The sequence below is a fragment of the Petaurus breviceps genome, unplaced genomic scaffold, assembly GCF_028583685.1.
Source record: "Petaurus breviceps papuanus isolate PSGF00001 unplaced genomic scaffold, PetGlider_PUasm1.0 178, whole genome shotgun sequence".
Classification (NCBI taxonomy): domain Eukaryota; kingdom Metazoa; phylum Chordata; class Mammalia; order Diprotodontia; family Petauridae; genus Petaurus; species Petaurus breviceps.
The window spans coordinates 19087167-19103177 of record NW_027185777.1 but is presented as its reverse complement, the minus strand read 5'-3'; the positions used below and the strand labels follow the sequence as shown (position 1 = coordinate 19103177).

Here is a 16011-nt window from a genome sequence, read left to right as displayed (position 1 = left end):
TTTAGGATTAAAAATGTGCTGTGGATATATAAAGCACAAGTAAGTTAGTTCTCAGATGGTATTGATATGGTATTGTTACAAAATTGACAGAACTAAGTCTGGAGTAGTCTCTAGCAGGGGTGGGGAACCTGCAGCTTTAAGGCCTCATGTGGGCCTCTAGGTCCTCAAGCATGGCCCTTTGACTGAATACAAACTTCACAGAACAAATCCCTTTAATAAAAAGATTTGTTCTGTAAAATTTGGCTTCAGTCAAAAGGACCTAGGAACCCAAGGACCTAGAAGGCCACATGTACCCTGAAGGTGACAGGTTCCTGTGATGAAGGTGGTCTCATATTTTCACTGGCCTTTGATCTGGATCTGTTAACACTATCTAAGCTTTCATTTTATAAATAACACTTCTCTGGGATTTAAATAATGCCTGAGTGAGTTATAATAATAATTCACATTTTTAAGGTTTCCCAAACACTTCCCTTGCAATAATCCTATGAGATACTCTAAACATTTTATCCTCATTTGACAGATGAACAAAGTTCTGAAAATTCTTATGACTAGTGCACAGATCACATAGCTTAAAAAAATGGAAGGTAGGATCCAAAGGCAGATTCCATTTACACCACTTTACAGGCTGTATGATTCTGCCTTTGTTTTGGGATCCAGGGCAATGCACTTAGCATGTGATATCAGGCATTATAATTAGATGGGTTGATAACTCAGTCCTCTGCTAGACAGAAAGTTCCATGATGGAAACAAAAAATTCTTCTTCCTCACTCTCCAACCTGGGACAAAGCTTTACAGCATATATATTGCTATACATTTGAACATCATTAACATGGAGATGATAATTGAATCTATGAGAAAAGGGGAAATATTTCAGGAAATGTCAAGTTCTTGTAGAATTGGGGGACCCAATCGTGTTGGATGAAAAGGCAGTATGCCAATTTCTTGTAGGAAAAAAAAGGATTCCAGAATCCAACTTTACATTTAGAGAAGGCAGCAGCAGCTTCTTAATAGCAACAATAGTGATGATGAAAATATTAATAGTATTATAATATAATATAATAAATATAATATAATATAGATAATAATATCACTTACAGAGTATGTTAAGGGCTGCAGAACATTTTATATATACTTTTCAAGGAGAAAATATTGCAAGCAGTCAGAAAAAATAATACTGTAGAGCTGGTCAGGATTTCTCAAGAGTTAGCAGCTACCATGTTAGGAAAACAAGGGGCTTGGGATATAATATTTCTTCTACAAAGGAACTACAACCAAGAATAATCTACCCAGCAAAACTGAGTATGTTTCAGAGAAAAAATGTACATGATGAAAAGACAAGAGATGAATAGAAAACTTGACTTTCGAATACAATATTCAAGAGAAACATATTAAGCTAAACCTGAAAAAGAAATGATAAGTGATTCAATAAGGTTAAACTGTTTACATTCCTATATAGGAAGATGATACATGTAATTCCTAAGAATATTATCATTATTAGAATAATTCAAAGGACTCTACATAGACAATAGGGCATGAGAGTGAGTTTATCATGTTGGAATGATCTTTTAAAATGGATGAGCAGGAAAGAGGGATGCACTGGGATAAGGGGAAAGGAATAGGAAGAATGGGGGAAATTATCTCACATAAAAGAAGCATGTAAGAAAGAATTTTTATCGTGAAAGGGGAAAAGGAAATGGGTAACACCTGAATCTCATTCTCATTCGAATAGACTCAAATAGAGATAGATAGATATAGATAAGGATAGATACAAGCACATATAGATATGTGTATACACACACACTCAGTTGGGCATAGAAATCTATCTTACCAAAGGGGATAAGAGAAAAGTGGGGGGAGTGATAAAAAAGAGGACGGATAAAGGAAGACAGTAGTCAAAAGCAAAACAGACTTTAGAGGAGTGACAGGATAGAGAAAGAAGGAGGAGGAGGATAAACAAAAGAAAATAGGATAGAGGAAAATGAAACACGGTAATCATAATTGTTAATGTGAATGGGATAAATTCACCCATAAAATGGAAGTGGATACCTGTGTTTCCCCAATAATAAGACCTATCCCAAAAATAAGCCCTCCCCTTACTGTGTAAGATTCCTCTAAAATAAGCCCTCCCCGAAAATAAGCCCTATAAAGATCTCCGCGCTAACCCCTACATTTACGGTCCCTCTGTCATGCACCACCCCCCCCCCCCCCACGCTCCGAGCTGCATCCAATCAGAGCTGCAGCAGTGAGCGCATCATCCTGCTCTTCCCCAGTGATTTGCTTATTGAATAAAGGTACATTTTTTGTTCACATTTATCTGTTTAGTAAAATTGATGTCAATGTTCATTAAAATAAGCCCTCCCCTGAAAATAAGCCCTCTGGTGTTTTTCTGTCCAAAAAAATTAATAAGACAGTGTCTTATTATCGGGGAAACATGGTAGCTGAATTGATTCAATACCAGAATCAACAATATCAGAATCCAATACACACAGTTAAAATAAGGAATGGAGCAGAATCTATTGTGTGTTAGCTGAAGTAAAATATGAAGGGGTAGCAATCATGATCTAAGAAAAGCAAAAGCAAAAATGATCTAATTAAAAGAGACAAGGAAGAAATCTACACCTTGCTAAAAGTCACCATAAACATTTAAGTAATATCAATATTAAATATACTTGCATCAAATAGCATAGCATCCAAATTCTTAAAGGCAAAGTTATCAAACAAAGTAGGCAGTAAAATTGTGCTAGTAGGAGATGTCAACTTTCCCCTCACAGAACTAGATAAATCTAACCATAAAATAAATGAGAAAAATTAAGGAGATTAACAGAATTTTAGAAAACTTAGGTATAATGGACCTTTGGGGAAAATTGAATGGGAATAGAGAGAAATAAAACTTTTTCTTAGTTGTACATGACATCATCACAAAAACTGACCATGCATAGGGGCATAAAAACCTCACAAACAAAACTAGAAAAGCAGAAATATCAAATGCACTCTTTTCAGACTATAAGGCAATAAAAATCACATTCAATAAAGGGCCAGGAAAGCATAGACTAAAAATTGATTAGGAACTAATAATCTAATTCTAAAAATTGAGTGGGTCAAAGAATAATAAATCACAGAAACAATCAATAATTTCATTTAAAAGGACAAAAAATGAGACAACATAGCAAAATTTGTGAGATGCAGTCAAAGTAGTACTTAGAGGAAAATTTATATCTCTAAATGCATACATCAATAAAAGACAGAAAGAGTATATCAGTGAATTGGGCACATAAATTTAAAAAAACTAGAAAAAGAGAAATGTAAAATGCCCAATTAAACACAAAAATGGAAATCCTAAACATCAAAGTAGAGATTAATAAAATTGAAAGTAAGAACACCATTGAACTAGTAAATAAAACTAAGAGCTGGTTTCATGAAAAATAAAACCCAACAACAATAAAATAGGTAAACCACTGGTTAATTTTATTTTAAAAAAAAAGAAAAAGAAATTACTAGCATTAAAAATGAAAAAGATGAATGTATCACCAAATGAAGAAATTAAAGCAATTGCAATTTAAGTGAAATGGGTGCATATTTACAAAAATCAAAATTGCCCAGATTAATAGAAAAGGAAATAGAACACTTAAATAACCTTAGCTTAGCAAAAGAAATTAAGCAAGCTATAAATGAGCTGCTTAGGAGAAAAAAAATCCCAAAGATCAAAGGGATTTACAAGTGAATTTTACCAAACATTTAAGGAACAATTAATCTCAATACTATATAAAGTATTTGAAAAAAATACGTGAAAAAGGATTCCTACCAAATTCTTTCTTATGACACAAATATAGTTTTGATTCCTAAACTGGGAAGAGCAAAAACAGAAGAAGAAAACCATAAGTCAATTTCTTTAGTAAATATTGATCAAAATTTTTAAATAAAATACTAGCAAAGAGATTACAATATATGTCACAAAGATCATACCCTATGACCAAGTGGGATTTAGTCCAGGCTGTTTCTTTTTTTTTTTTTTTAGGCTGTTTCAATATTAGGAAAACTATCAGCATAATTGACCATATCAGTAACAAAAAAAAATCATATGATTATATCAATAGATATAGCAAAAGCTCTTGACAATATACAATTCCTGTTCCTGTTAAAAAAAAAAAAACACGAGAAACCATAGGAATCAATGTAGTCTTTCTTAAAATGGTAAGTTTGTTGTTCAGTCATGTCTGAATCTTTATGGCCCCATTTGGGATTTTCCTGACAAAGATACTGGAGTGGTTTGTCATTTTCTCCTCCAGTTAATTTTACAGATGAGGAAACTGAGGCAAACAGGGTTAAGTGACTTGCCCAGGTATTTGAAGGTGTATTTGAATACAGATTTTCCTGATTGCGGGTCCACTGCTCTATCCACTGTGCCAACTAATTCCTCCCGCCCCTTCCCCCAATGATAAGTAGTAACTCTCTAAAACCAAGAGCAAGCATTATCTGTAATGGGTATGGCCCAAAAGTCTTCCAAATAAGATCAAAAGTAAAGCAAGGATGTCCATCACTTGTACTGTTATTCAACATTGCACTAAAAATGCTAGCTATAGGATTAAAAGGAAAAAAAATTGAAGGAACAAAAATAAGCAATGAGGAAACAAAACTATCACTCTTTGTAATTGATGTGATGGGAGACTTTAAAAATCCTAGAGAATCAACTAGAAAACTAGTGGAAGCAATTAGCAACTTTAGCAAAGTTGCAGGATATAAAATAAGTCCATATGAATCATTAACATTTCTATATACTACCAACAAAACCCAGCAGCAAGAGATAGAAAGAGAAATTCCATTTAAAACAAGGGCAGACATTATAAAGTCAAAGACAAACCAAAGGACTATGTGAGCACAACTACAAAAAACACCTCACACAAATAAAAATAGATCTAAATAGCTGGATAAATATTAAATACTCATGGGAAGGCTGAGCCAAGATAATTAAAATGAGAACTCTGCTTAAATTAATTTACTTATTAAGTGCCATACCAAACTACCAAAGAATTATTTTATAGAGCTAGAAAAAATAATAAAATTTATTTGGTAGAACAAAAGGTCAAGATTATCAAGAGAATAAACTAAAAATGTGAAGCAAGGTGTTCTAGCAATATCAGATTTCAAACTATATTACAAAGCATTAATCATCAAAACAATCTGATAGTGGCTAAGAAATAGAATGGTGTATCAGGGAAATAGATTAGGTACACAACAGTAAATGGCCATAGTAATCTAGTGTTTAATAAATCCCAAGATTCAAGCTTCGGGGACAAAAGCTCATCATTTGGCAAAAATTTTGGGGAAAACTAAATTATTTTTGGAAGAAACTAGGCATAGAACATCTCACATGGAATACCAAGATAAGGTCAAAATGGATATATACATAAGAGGTGATACCATAAGCAAATTAGGGGAGCATGGAAAATTTTACTTTTCCGATCTATGGAAGAGAGAGTGAGGATCCAAATCTACTCCAGACAATAGACATACAGTCTAGGACCAGTTCCATTCTTGAAGCTGTTCCAATTTGGTAGGATAGCCCTAGGTTAATCTAGTACTATGCTGGTATTGACTTCGAGAAGTCATAAATTCAACAACTTTTTCATTATAGAAGCATGAAAATATCATTGCCAATCAAACATTAAGGCTTGGGATATCAAAGAGAACACTGCAATGTCATAGTAAAATGAAACTAATAAATTAATAAAATGAGATAAGGAGAACCAGGATATAAGATCCTTGAACCATGTTTGGGAAATTACACAAGGATATAGTGTTTAGGGACCTTTGATCTTCCTGTTTAATAATGAAAAACCACATTTATAAAGTTCACTACAATATGCAGCACACCTCCCCCCCCCCTCCATAGCAACTCTATCTATATGGGAGGCAAAGCAACTATGAGTATTACTATTTTACTGGTGAGAAGATTAAGGTTCACATGGTTAAATGACTCCCCCATAGTTAATAGCTATCAGTAATTGTTAGAGACAGGACTGGAACACAGTTGTTCAGACTCCAAGTCCAATGAGCTTTTTATTACACCATAATACCTCTTCTCTCTCACTAGACAACCTGATGTGGATTGCTCATCAAATCATGGAAGAGATGCATGATTTGCAAGGGATGCTCATAAAGGAATTTTTAAAGGAAAATCTACCTCTTGGGGTTGATATGACTGCCCCTCCAGTTCTGTAATGACTCCTTATCATTAGTTCCAGGAATAAAAGGTGGACAATGACCTAGAAACTAATTACTAAGTTATTATGAATACTTGTTTATGTTGGGTTGAGTAACTCATGTCTTTTCTGGCTTATGTCAAGATAATCTATGCTACCATCTATTGGGGCTTAGGTATCTAGTCTCTTCAAGGCGATTTGCTACTGGGTTGTAGCAGCTAGAAAGCCTCCTTCTAGCAATGAAAACTACAGTCCTATAGTTCTATATCACCATACCAAACAAAGAAAGTTAGTGGAATCCAGTAGTATGCCATAGGCTAAACTTTTGTGTATTATTTTGACTATGTTTTTCCTAGTGTGAGCTCAAGGTCCCAGAAAGTTATATGATTTGAGATTCAAAAATTCCTTTTAGCTGCTGTTAAATTCCTGCTGGTAAATTTGCACCTCCAAAATCCAGTTTTGGAGCTCTGCTATCCAAAATCCCACAGGAGTTAGATAGGGAGAGTTTGAGGTCATTATGCTTCCCTAACCTCCAAAATCATCTTGGATTAGCATGAGAATGAAGCTAGAGGCCACAACAAAAAGCAGATGAAGAAAGCAGGGCCTGAAACTTCGAGGATCATATTTAACTACCAGTGACTTTTGGCTACATTTTACCTAACACAAACCTCACCGTTCTCACTGAATAAACAAGAAAATATCACACTGCATCAAAGGGTATGAAATTATTTATAGCCCTTTGGGCATAATTCCAAATTGCTCTCCGGAATGGTTGGATCAGTTCACAACTCCACGAGCATTAGGGTTCCAATTTGTCCACATCCTCTCCAGCATTTGTCATTTTCCTTTTTTGTCATCTTAGCCAATCTGACTGGTGAGATGTGGTACCTCAGAGTTGTTTTGATTTGCATTTCTCTAATCAATAGTGATTTAGAGCATTTTTTCATATGCTTATAAATATCTTTAATTTCTTCCTATGAAAACTGACTGTCCATACCCTTTGACCATTTATCAATTGGGGAATGACATGTATTCTTATAGATTTGACCCAATTCTCTGTATATTTTAGAAATGAGTCCTTTATTAGTGACATAGATTGTAAAAATTCTTTCCCAATTTTCCACTTCCCTCCTAATCCTGGTTACATTGGCTTTGTTTGTACAGAAATTTTTCAATTTAATGTAATCAAAATTATCCATTTTGCATTTTATAATGCTCTCTAATTCTTGTTTGGTCATAAAGTCTTCCCCTCTCCACAAAATTGACAGGTAAACTATTCCTTGCTTTCCCAGATTGCTTACAATATCAGCCTTTATACCTAGATCATGCACCCATTTAGACTTGATTTTGGTATATGGTGTTAGAGATAATGGTCTATTCCCAGCTTCTGCCATACTATATTCCAGTTTTCCCAGCAGTTTTTGTCAAATAGTGAGTTTTTATCCCCAAAACTGGAGTCTTTGGGTTTATCAAACAGTAGATTACTATAGTCATTGACTACTGAGTCTCGTGTACCCAATCTATTCCATTGATTCACTACTCTATTCCTCAGCCAGTACCAAATTCATACCCTTTGACCTAGCAATACCACTTCTAGGGTTGTATCCCAAAGAGATCATAGAAGTGGGAAGAAGACCCATATGTACAAAAATATTTATAGCATCTCTTTTTGTGGTGGCAAAGAATTGGAAATTAAGGGAGTGCCCATAAATTTGGGAATGGCTGAACAAGTTGTGGTATATGCATGTTATGGAATACTGTTGTGCTAAAAGAAACGAGGAGCAGATGGACTTCATATTTACCTGGAGAGGCTAATACAAACTGATGCTAAGTGAAAAGAGTAGAGCCAGGAGGAATTTGTACACAATTACAGATACAACATATGTGTGATGACCAACTTTGATAAACTGGACTCTTCTCAGCAATCCAGAGTCAAAAGTCAACCCCAAAAGACTCATGACAGAGAGAGACGTTTACATCCAGAGAAAGAACTGAGTTTGAACACAGATTGAAGCAAACTACCTGATTTTTCTTTTTCTTGTTTGGTTTTTTTTCCTCTTTCCCATTATTCATTCCATTTGATACAATCCTTCTTTATAATCTGACTAATGCCTAATGTGAAAATATTTGCAAATACTATACTTGATTGTGTGCCGCCATGGAGGGGGGGAGGGAGGGAGAGTGAGAAAATTTGAAGCTCAAGGAATTGTGGTAATGAATCTTGTAAACTAAAAGTTAAAAAATTAGTAAAGACAAAAAAAAAAAGAAAATATTGCACTAATTCAACAAGTGTTCCTCTGGTTGCTTTGCCATGTTATTTTACTATAGGTCCCGAAAATGTACCTTTCCCAGAGACAGAAAGCCTTTTTAAGATTCATACTAGATCTGGAGGGATTATGAATGGACAAAATATACAAGCACATCACACAGAATCAGGTTCCACCAGCAGGACTTAAGACTTTGAATGATTTTTTAGGGACAGAAAATATTTACAAAATGTGAAGTACTCTCAAGACTGATGGAGTCCCTCATACATTTGTTAAAAATGTGAGTGTTGGATAGTTGTTTGTTAAGCAAGAGGAGCGAGTGAATTCCTTTTATTTGCCATGTAATCCCTTCCAGCTGGTGCCAAGACCATAAAAATTACCCTATAGTTTTGATAAATGACAAAAGAATCTCTTGGCAACCCTAGAGGGGCAGGGAGAAGCTGGCAACCTTTGCTCTATACTATGTTTTTGGTTCCTATCTCCCTTGCAGTATCATCTACCACTTCCAGACAAATAAGCACCTGGAATATGCAAGCAAGAACATTTAACAACATCTATACTGTCACACAGAACACATAACAGAATAAGATTCAGCTTCTGCTGGTGGTAGGGTCTGTCAAAATAATAAAATACATTCTGCAAAAAAAGACAGAACATCACCTCACAGCAGCAGAAATAGACACAAGGTAAAGCAGTTGTCCTCCTAAGACAATTTGAGAAGACCCCAAGAAACATCTGAACTCCAGCAGTGGAGGTTTGACCTGAGTGAAGTGCAAATACCCCCAGGCCAACTCTTTGGAAGCAACAAACAACAAGTCCTGGGGACAGTTGGCTTGAGAGGCAAACTCAGACTCAGAAACTTTCATCTCCCAGACAGTGTAGGGGTTTGACAGTTGAGTAAGAGAAGATCAAAGGACCTTCCACTGTCAAGAGATGCCAAGCACAGTTGTGCTAACCAGACAAATCCTGGATTGTGGCTGTGGGAAGAAGGGGCTAAACACACACCTGGTGGGTGCAGTAATGAGGGGCAATGACCCTGTTGGCTGTAGGCACTTGCAGGAGAACCAGAGTCCTGGGTTTCAGTTCCCAGACAGAGAGGACAGCTATAGCTTGCAGTCACTTGGAGCAGATCTCAGGGAACAAGATCATTTGTGGGACAGTGTGGCTGGGGGCTGTAACCACAGCTTAGGAGGTGAGAGCATTGTTGAAATGCAAAAAGGATAATTTTGATTATTTTTAATTAAATTTTCTTATATAAATAAAACCTATGTAACCAACAATAAAAGGAATGTAGAAAATGGCAGGGGTCAGGGTGACTTTAACAGACAATCTCTCAGATAGGATGTAATTGGGTCGGAATATTGCTAGGGTCTAGAAAATGATGAACTGGTTGATTTAGAAAAATGTGGAAAGACTTGAACTTATGAAGAAAGATGATATCTGCCTTCAGAGAAACAGATGATAGGAGGGAATAAATGTAGCATGGTCTTCCACGTATGTGTATGAGTATATATATGTATATGTTTGTAGATATCTCTCTATATATGTATATGTGTCCATATATATGTATATTTTATATATATATATATATATATCCATATCCATCCACGCTTAATTGTAGACTTCTTTAGGTTGGTGGGGGAAGGAGGGGAAAAATAAAGTAAAAAGTACACAGAAGAAAAAAAAGAAAACCAAGAAGGGAGCAAAGAAAAGCTGGGCAGCTTTGAAAATAATGTGCAATATTTATTATGCAGATTTTATTGAAATGGAAATTTATTGTTTTATATTGAATCCTCCCTTATGGTCTGCTGTGTACATGACAATGTTTTATTTTTAACATTTTGTATTTAAGTTTAAAATTTTAAAATTTACCAAAATATTTAAAAAACATTATTCTGAAAAAAAAGCAAGTAGTATGAGATATAAGTTAATAGCCAATACTATTTTGTTTTCTACTTTTTTATGTGAAATGCTCATTTTTGGTATTTGTTAAGTTCAGGATTAAAATTAAGACTTAAAAAAGAAAATCAAGGTTGTGATAAACTGAAATATCTAAAAAATTTTTAAAGAATATCATGTGTTGGGGTAGCTAGGTAGTGCAGTGAATAGAGCACTGGCCCTGGAGTCTGGAGGTCCTGAGTTCAAAGCTGGTCTCAGACACTTGATACTTACTAGCTGTGTGACCTTGGGCAAGTCACTTAACTCCAACTGCCCTGCCTTCCCCCCTCCAAAAAAAAAGAGAATATCATGTGTTGATGAATGGAAGGGGTAAAGCATTTTGGTAAACACAAAGAAGAGAGAATATTTTGAATAAGGTAGCTGATAAGAAAAACAATGGTGAGTGAAGTACTGGCCTAAGCGGAAAGGCAACAGAAGAAGGCTTAGGGTAACCAATGAACCACAAGATATAGGAGGAAAAGAAGAAATGTGGAAAACTAGAAATTGACTAAGTCACATAAAACGGAAGCAGAAAGTAGTGGGTATAGATAAAACAATAAGATGATGAAGAAACTAATCTAGACAATCTAGACGGAAGAGCAAGACACATAAGTAGAAAAGTGAGTCAAGAAGGTCATGGACAGAAAGAATCTAAAGAGATGAAGACAGAGCCAAGACAATAATACATAATCAGTGACCAATGAGTCTCCATTTTTAGAGGGCAAAGCCATGGGGAAAGAGATTTAAAATGTAATAAAGAGGATTCCAGTTGGATATAAGGGGGAAAGACAGTAACAAGCTGTGAAGTAGCATTGTTTGGTCTGGTTTATTTTAAATGGAGTATCTGAAGAATGGAAATATGTCTTTGACTAACAATGAGAGAGGTGCCCTCTAGAGAAAAGAGGTGAAATTGAGGGACTAATGTTATCGTGGCTTTGGGCCATTTTCCTTCTCATACTTTGGATCCTTTTGCTTTTTCTTCTGTCAGAAAATAAAATCTATCACAGGTGACATCAATAAAATTATTTCTCTGCTGAATCATGGGCATTATCAGACACTTAACTTAGGCCAGTTACTGGAATGAAGGAAATGCTGAGATTTTTTCTGAACTTTAGTCAGAGGCCCTTTTATAAGCCAATTTGTCTCTCTATAAACTTGGAAAAAATTCATGACACAATCATTTTAAGCCCCATCTGCCTATATAAGGAGACCATGAGACAGAGTCTAAAACCTTCATCTTTGGAGAAGAGAGGAATAAGTACTAAAAGGTAAGAACCAACAATGTCTTTATAATTGACAAAAATCTGGACATAGAAGCCTAATTGTAGCACTCTTTGGGCTGATCCTGTGTGAAGCCACATTAGAAGATGGCCAATGATGCAACAAGATCCTTTAAGGATTCTTGGTGGCTAATTCTCTTTGAATAGAATCCAAGCTCAATTCTATTTAATACCAAATTCAGTGCTACATGAAATTGTGTTATAGTAAGGTTCCTGTGTCCTTTCAATTCAATGAAATTCAACAAATGTTATTAAATTTCTGTTAGGCACTGGGCAAAGAAAGAAAAAGCAAAAAACAAGAGTTACTGCTCTCAAGAAGCTTATATTTATGAGTTTATTTTATTTTATTTTTACATATCATTATTTAAAAGTCACATTTTAATTTTACTTCAAATTGTGGTAAACTCTAAGCCACACCAAAAATTAGTATTTACATGTGTGTGTAGTCACACATACTGATTTTATATATACCAAGATATGTAATATATTTATATATTATATAATATGTTAATTAAAACAATATGGTATAATATAATAAAAATACAATAATATGTTATAAAATATAGTAATATATTATGTCATATCAAAATAAGTAATACATGTATAACACATAATATATAAAATATTATACATATTCTAAACTTTTGAATAGTTAAAAAGTTTGCATATATAAGACTGTTTTTTAAACTGTATCTCTGATTTTATCACTGTGAGGAGCATTGTGGTAAGCACTGGGGATATTAGAAAAAGGCAAAAGATAGTCCCTGTCCTCAAAGAGCTCAACCTTACTTAGAAAGAAGCCTGGGGGTAAAGGATTCTGGGAAGATGGTGGAGTTGGTCAGGACATTCCAAGTTCTTTATATTTCCCCCACAAACAAGATAAAATAGTGCCTTGGGATGAACACAGAGAGGTAAAAATAAACAAGAGTTGGGGCAGAACAGTGGTCATACTGGGACAATGGGAAAAGATCCAAAGAAAAATCCTAGGACCAAGGTTTGGTCCCTGTGAAGAGTGAACACCTCCAGACCACTTCTGCTGAAATAGCAAGTGGCAAATCCTAGGGCTAGCTGGGTTGTCCTAGTCACAGGAATTTTCACCTCCCAGATAGTGTAGGGAGTATGGCATCTAAGCAGGGTGGGGGGAAATTGAGGGAACCTCTTCTGATAAGAGACACTAGACCCAGCTGTGCTTGCAAGAAATGAGACACAGCCCTAGGGCAGAAGGAACCAGCCTATGCCCAGTAAGTAAAAAAGACAGTGGGGTGTGAACACAGCTGATTTTAGGCAATTATAGGAAGGTGGAGTTCTTGGTTTCAGTTTAAGGCCAGAGAGGAGAACTGAAGGTGAATCTTAGGCCAGCAGTACCACCACCCAAACCCCAGAACTAGAAGTGATTACAATAATAAGCTGCCACAAATTTTTTTTAAAATGAGCAGGCAAAGGAGAAAGAATGCAGCTATAGAAAGTTACTATGGGACCATTTATTTTTTATATATGTAAAATGTAAAGTGTATGTCTAAGATTGTCATTAGTAATTGCTTAGTTTGTAAGAAAGATTGGGGTAGAAAAAAGTAAAACCATTTAGGAACAGCTAAAAGAATAATTATTTTATACAAATGAGGTGCAAGAAGAAGAATCAATACAGAAGAATTAAATGGGGGAAGAGGGTTGGTAGTTCTAGTAAACTACTTTCATAGAGAATGGGTTTAAGAGGGAACAATACACATATATATCTAGAAAAGTATAAAAGTTTTCTAAATTCATAATAACATGGTAAGGGGATAAGAAAGGGGGGAGAGGACAAGGAAGGGATCTCTAGAGGGGAGGGTGAGGGAATAGGTTAAAGCAGAGTATAGAAGGATGTTTAGATCAATGGAAATGGGAAGATAAGAGAGGGATCTCTAGAGGGGAAGCTGAGGAAATAGGTTATAAGGAGCTATAGAAGGGTGTTTAGATTTATGGGAATGGGAGGATAAGGGAGGGATCCTTGGAGGGGGGTAAGCTAAGCAACAGGAGGGCAAAATAGTGGGTAGAAGTAAAGTAGAGGAGTCAGGAGGGATAGGAAACAAGAGATATGCACAAACAAAAAAACAAAGATCAGGGGTGGAATTTGTTAGGGAAAGTATATGTCTATGTGTGTGTATATCTGTATATGTGTATGTATGTATCTATATCTATATAGAAATATATCTGCACTTAATTGCAGCCTCAGGAGGGGATGGGAGAAAGGGCGAAAAAAGAAAGTAAAAAGTGCACAGCAGAAAACAAAAGAAAACTTACAAGGAAGCAAAGAAAAGATGGACAGTTCTCAATACAGCATGTATTTCTCATACAGATTTTCTTGAAATAAAAATTTATCGTTACATAATTTGAATCCTCTCTTATGTTCTGCAATTCACATGACATCTTTTTTTCTTTTCTTACTCTGCATATAAGTTCCAATATTTAAGTTTATGATATATTTTTTCTTTTCTCTATTCTGCATTTGTGTTTGGTGTTTGAGTCTAAAATAAAATTTTTTTAAATCCTAAAAAAATTCAGAAGAAATAAAATAGGGGATAGGAAAGAAGGAGAAGATAAGGGAGAGATTTCAAGAGGGGAGGGTGAGGAAATAGGTTAAGGGGGGTATAGAAGGGTGTTTGAATTTATGATCATGGAAGGACAGGTGAGGGATCCTTGAAGGGGGGGCTAGGCTTAGTATTAGGAGGGCAAGGTAATGGGTAGAAGTAAAGAAGAGGAGTCAGGAGGGATAGGAAATAAGAGATATGCACAGATATAAAAACAAAGATAAGGAGTAGAATTTATTATGAAAAGTGTATGTATACACACACACACACACACACACACACACACACACACACACACACACTGAATTGTAGCCTTGAGAGGGTGGGAGAAGGATTGGAGGAGGGGAAGAACAAATCAAAAATTGCACAGCAGAAAATTAAAAAAAATACTTATGAGGAAGCTAAGAAAAGATGGACAGCTCTCAACATAATGTGTAGTACATGTTTATGATTGTCAATATCTATGCATGTGTATGCATGTGTATATATGTATATCATATGCTTTTGTATGTGTATATATACACATATGTATATACACACAGTCTTAATTGTAGTCTTCTTGGGGGAGGATGAAGGGGGAGAAAAAGTGCACAGCAGAGAACAATAGGAAATTTACAAAGAAGCAAAGATGGACAGCTCTGAACACAATGTGTAATTGTATTTATTATATAGGTTTACTTGAAATAGAAATGTATTGCTGTATATTTTGAATCCTCTCATGTTCTGCTGTGCATGTGGCATGCTTTTTCCCCCTCAATTTTAAGTTTTTGTAGCTACATTTCAAATAAATTAATGATGATAAAAAATAAAGAAAGGTACCTGAGGCACTGAAAGGATGAATGACTTGCCCAGGGTCACACAGCCAGTGTGTGTCAGAGGCAGGACATGACCTCAGGTAATCCTGATTTTAACATCAATCCTGCTCCTGCTCTCAGCCTGTGCTCCAAATTAATTCTATGACCATGGTCAAGTCATTGGAATTCTCTTAGGCTTAATTTCCTGTATTTGAAATGTATGATTCTATCTTTCATATATGTGAGTTTCATTAAGTTAGATAAGTTGGGTTTGGGGGTTTGTTTGGTTTTTGTTGCTGTTTCTACCTGAATATGACTCTAGGTAAATTCCAATCTACTCTGCAGAACTAAGAAAACTCACCATTTCACTGGCTGGGCTTAATTTCACCACTGTCTGGCCTTCTTGTGACCTTCAGCTCCCTCAGCCTACTTGGCATCATAATGAAGTGTCTTCTATCGTAAAGGGTAAAAAATCCATCATATATACTCAATAATTTGTTTTATTGACCGCATTTTTAGTTTTTGTCTATGAGTCTTTTTTTTTTTAAATTCAGCTCCCCCCCTCCAGTTGGAAATGTGAGAAGTCAAGTAGGGGAGGATTAAGTTAATTTTTTTCTACTATTGGTCCTAGTCAAAGATTACTGATCCCCCCAAATCAAATAAGTGACTAACATTAAGAGTTTTCTGATTAGAAATATTTTATACTCTCTCAAAGGGCAATTGCCCAAATAAGGATACAATTCCAATTCTGCATCTTGGAAGCATTTAAGATACTCACAGCAATTCTGAAATAGAACATACTAAGAGAGTTGTAAAGAAAATAGTTCTAACAATTTCCGGTTTCCATTTTATCTGAGATGGATAATTTCTCCTTATTCATAGGAACACAAGAATTAGAATTTTAAAGGATCTTAGAGAGTCTTTTATCTAGACATGATAAATAGTAAGGAAAAAAGGCAGGATTG

The 16011-nt window shown here is 35.4% G+C and overlaps 1 protein-coding gene across 1 annotated transcript in view; it reads right to left on the bottom strand.

The window, feature by feature from the left end:
- RAB18 (RAB18, member RAS oncogene family) overlaps positions 1-16011 on the bottom strand; it is a 508262-nt gene that overhangs the window by 193752 nt on the left and 298499 nt on the right. The gene's annotated exons all lie outside the window — the stretch shown is intronic.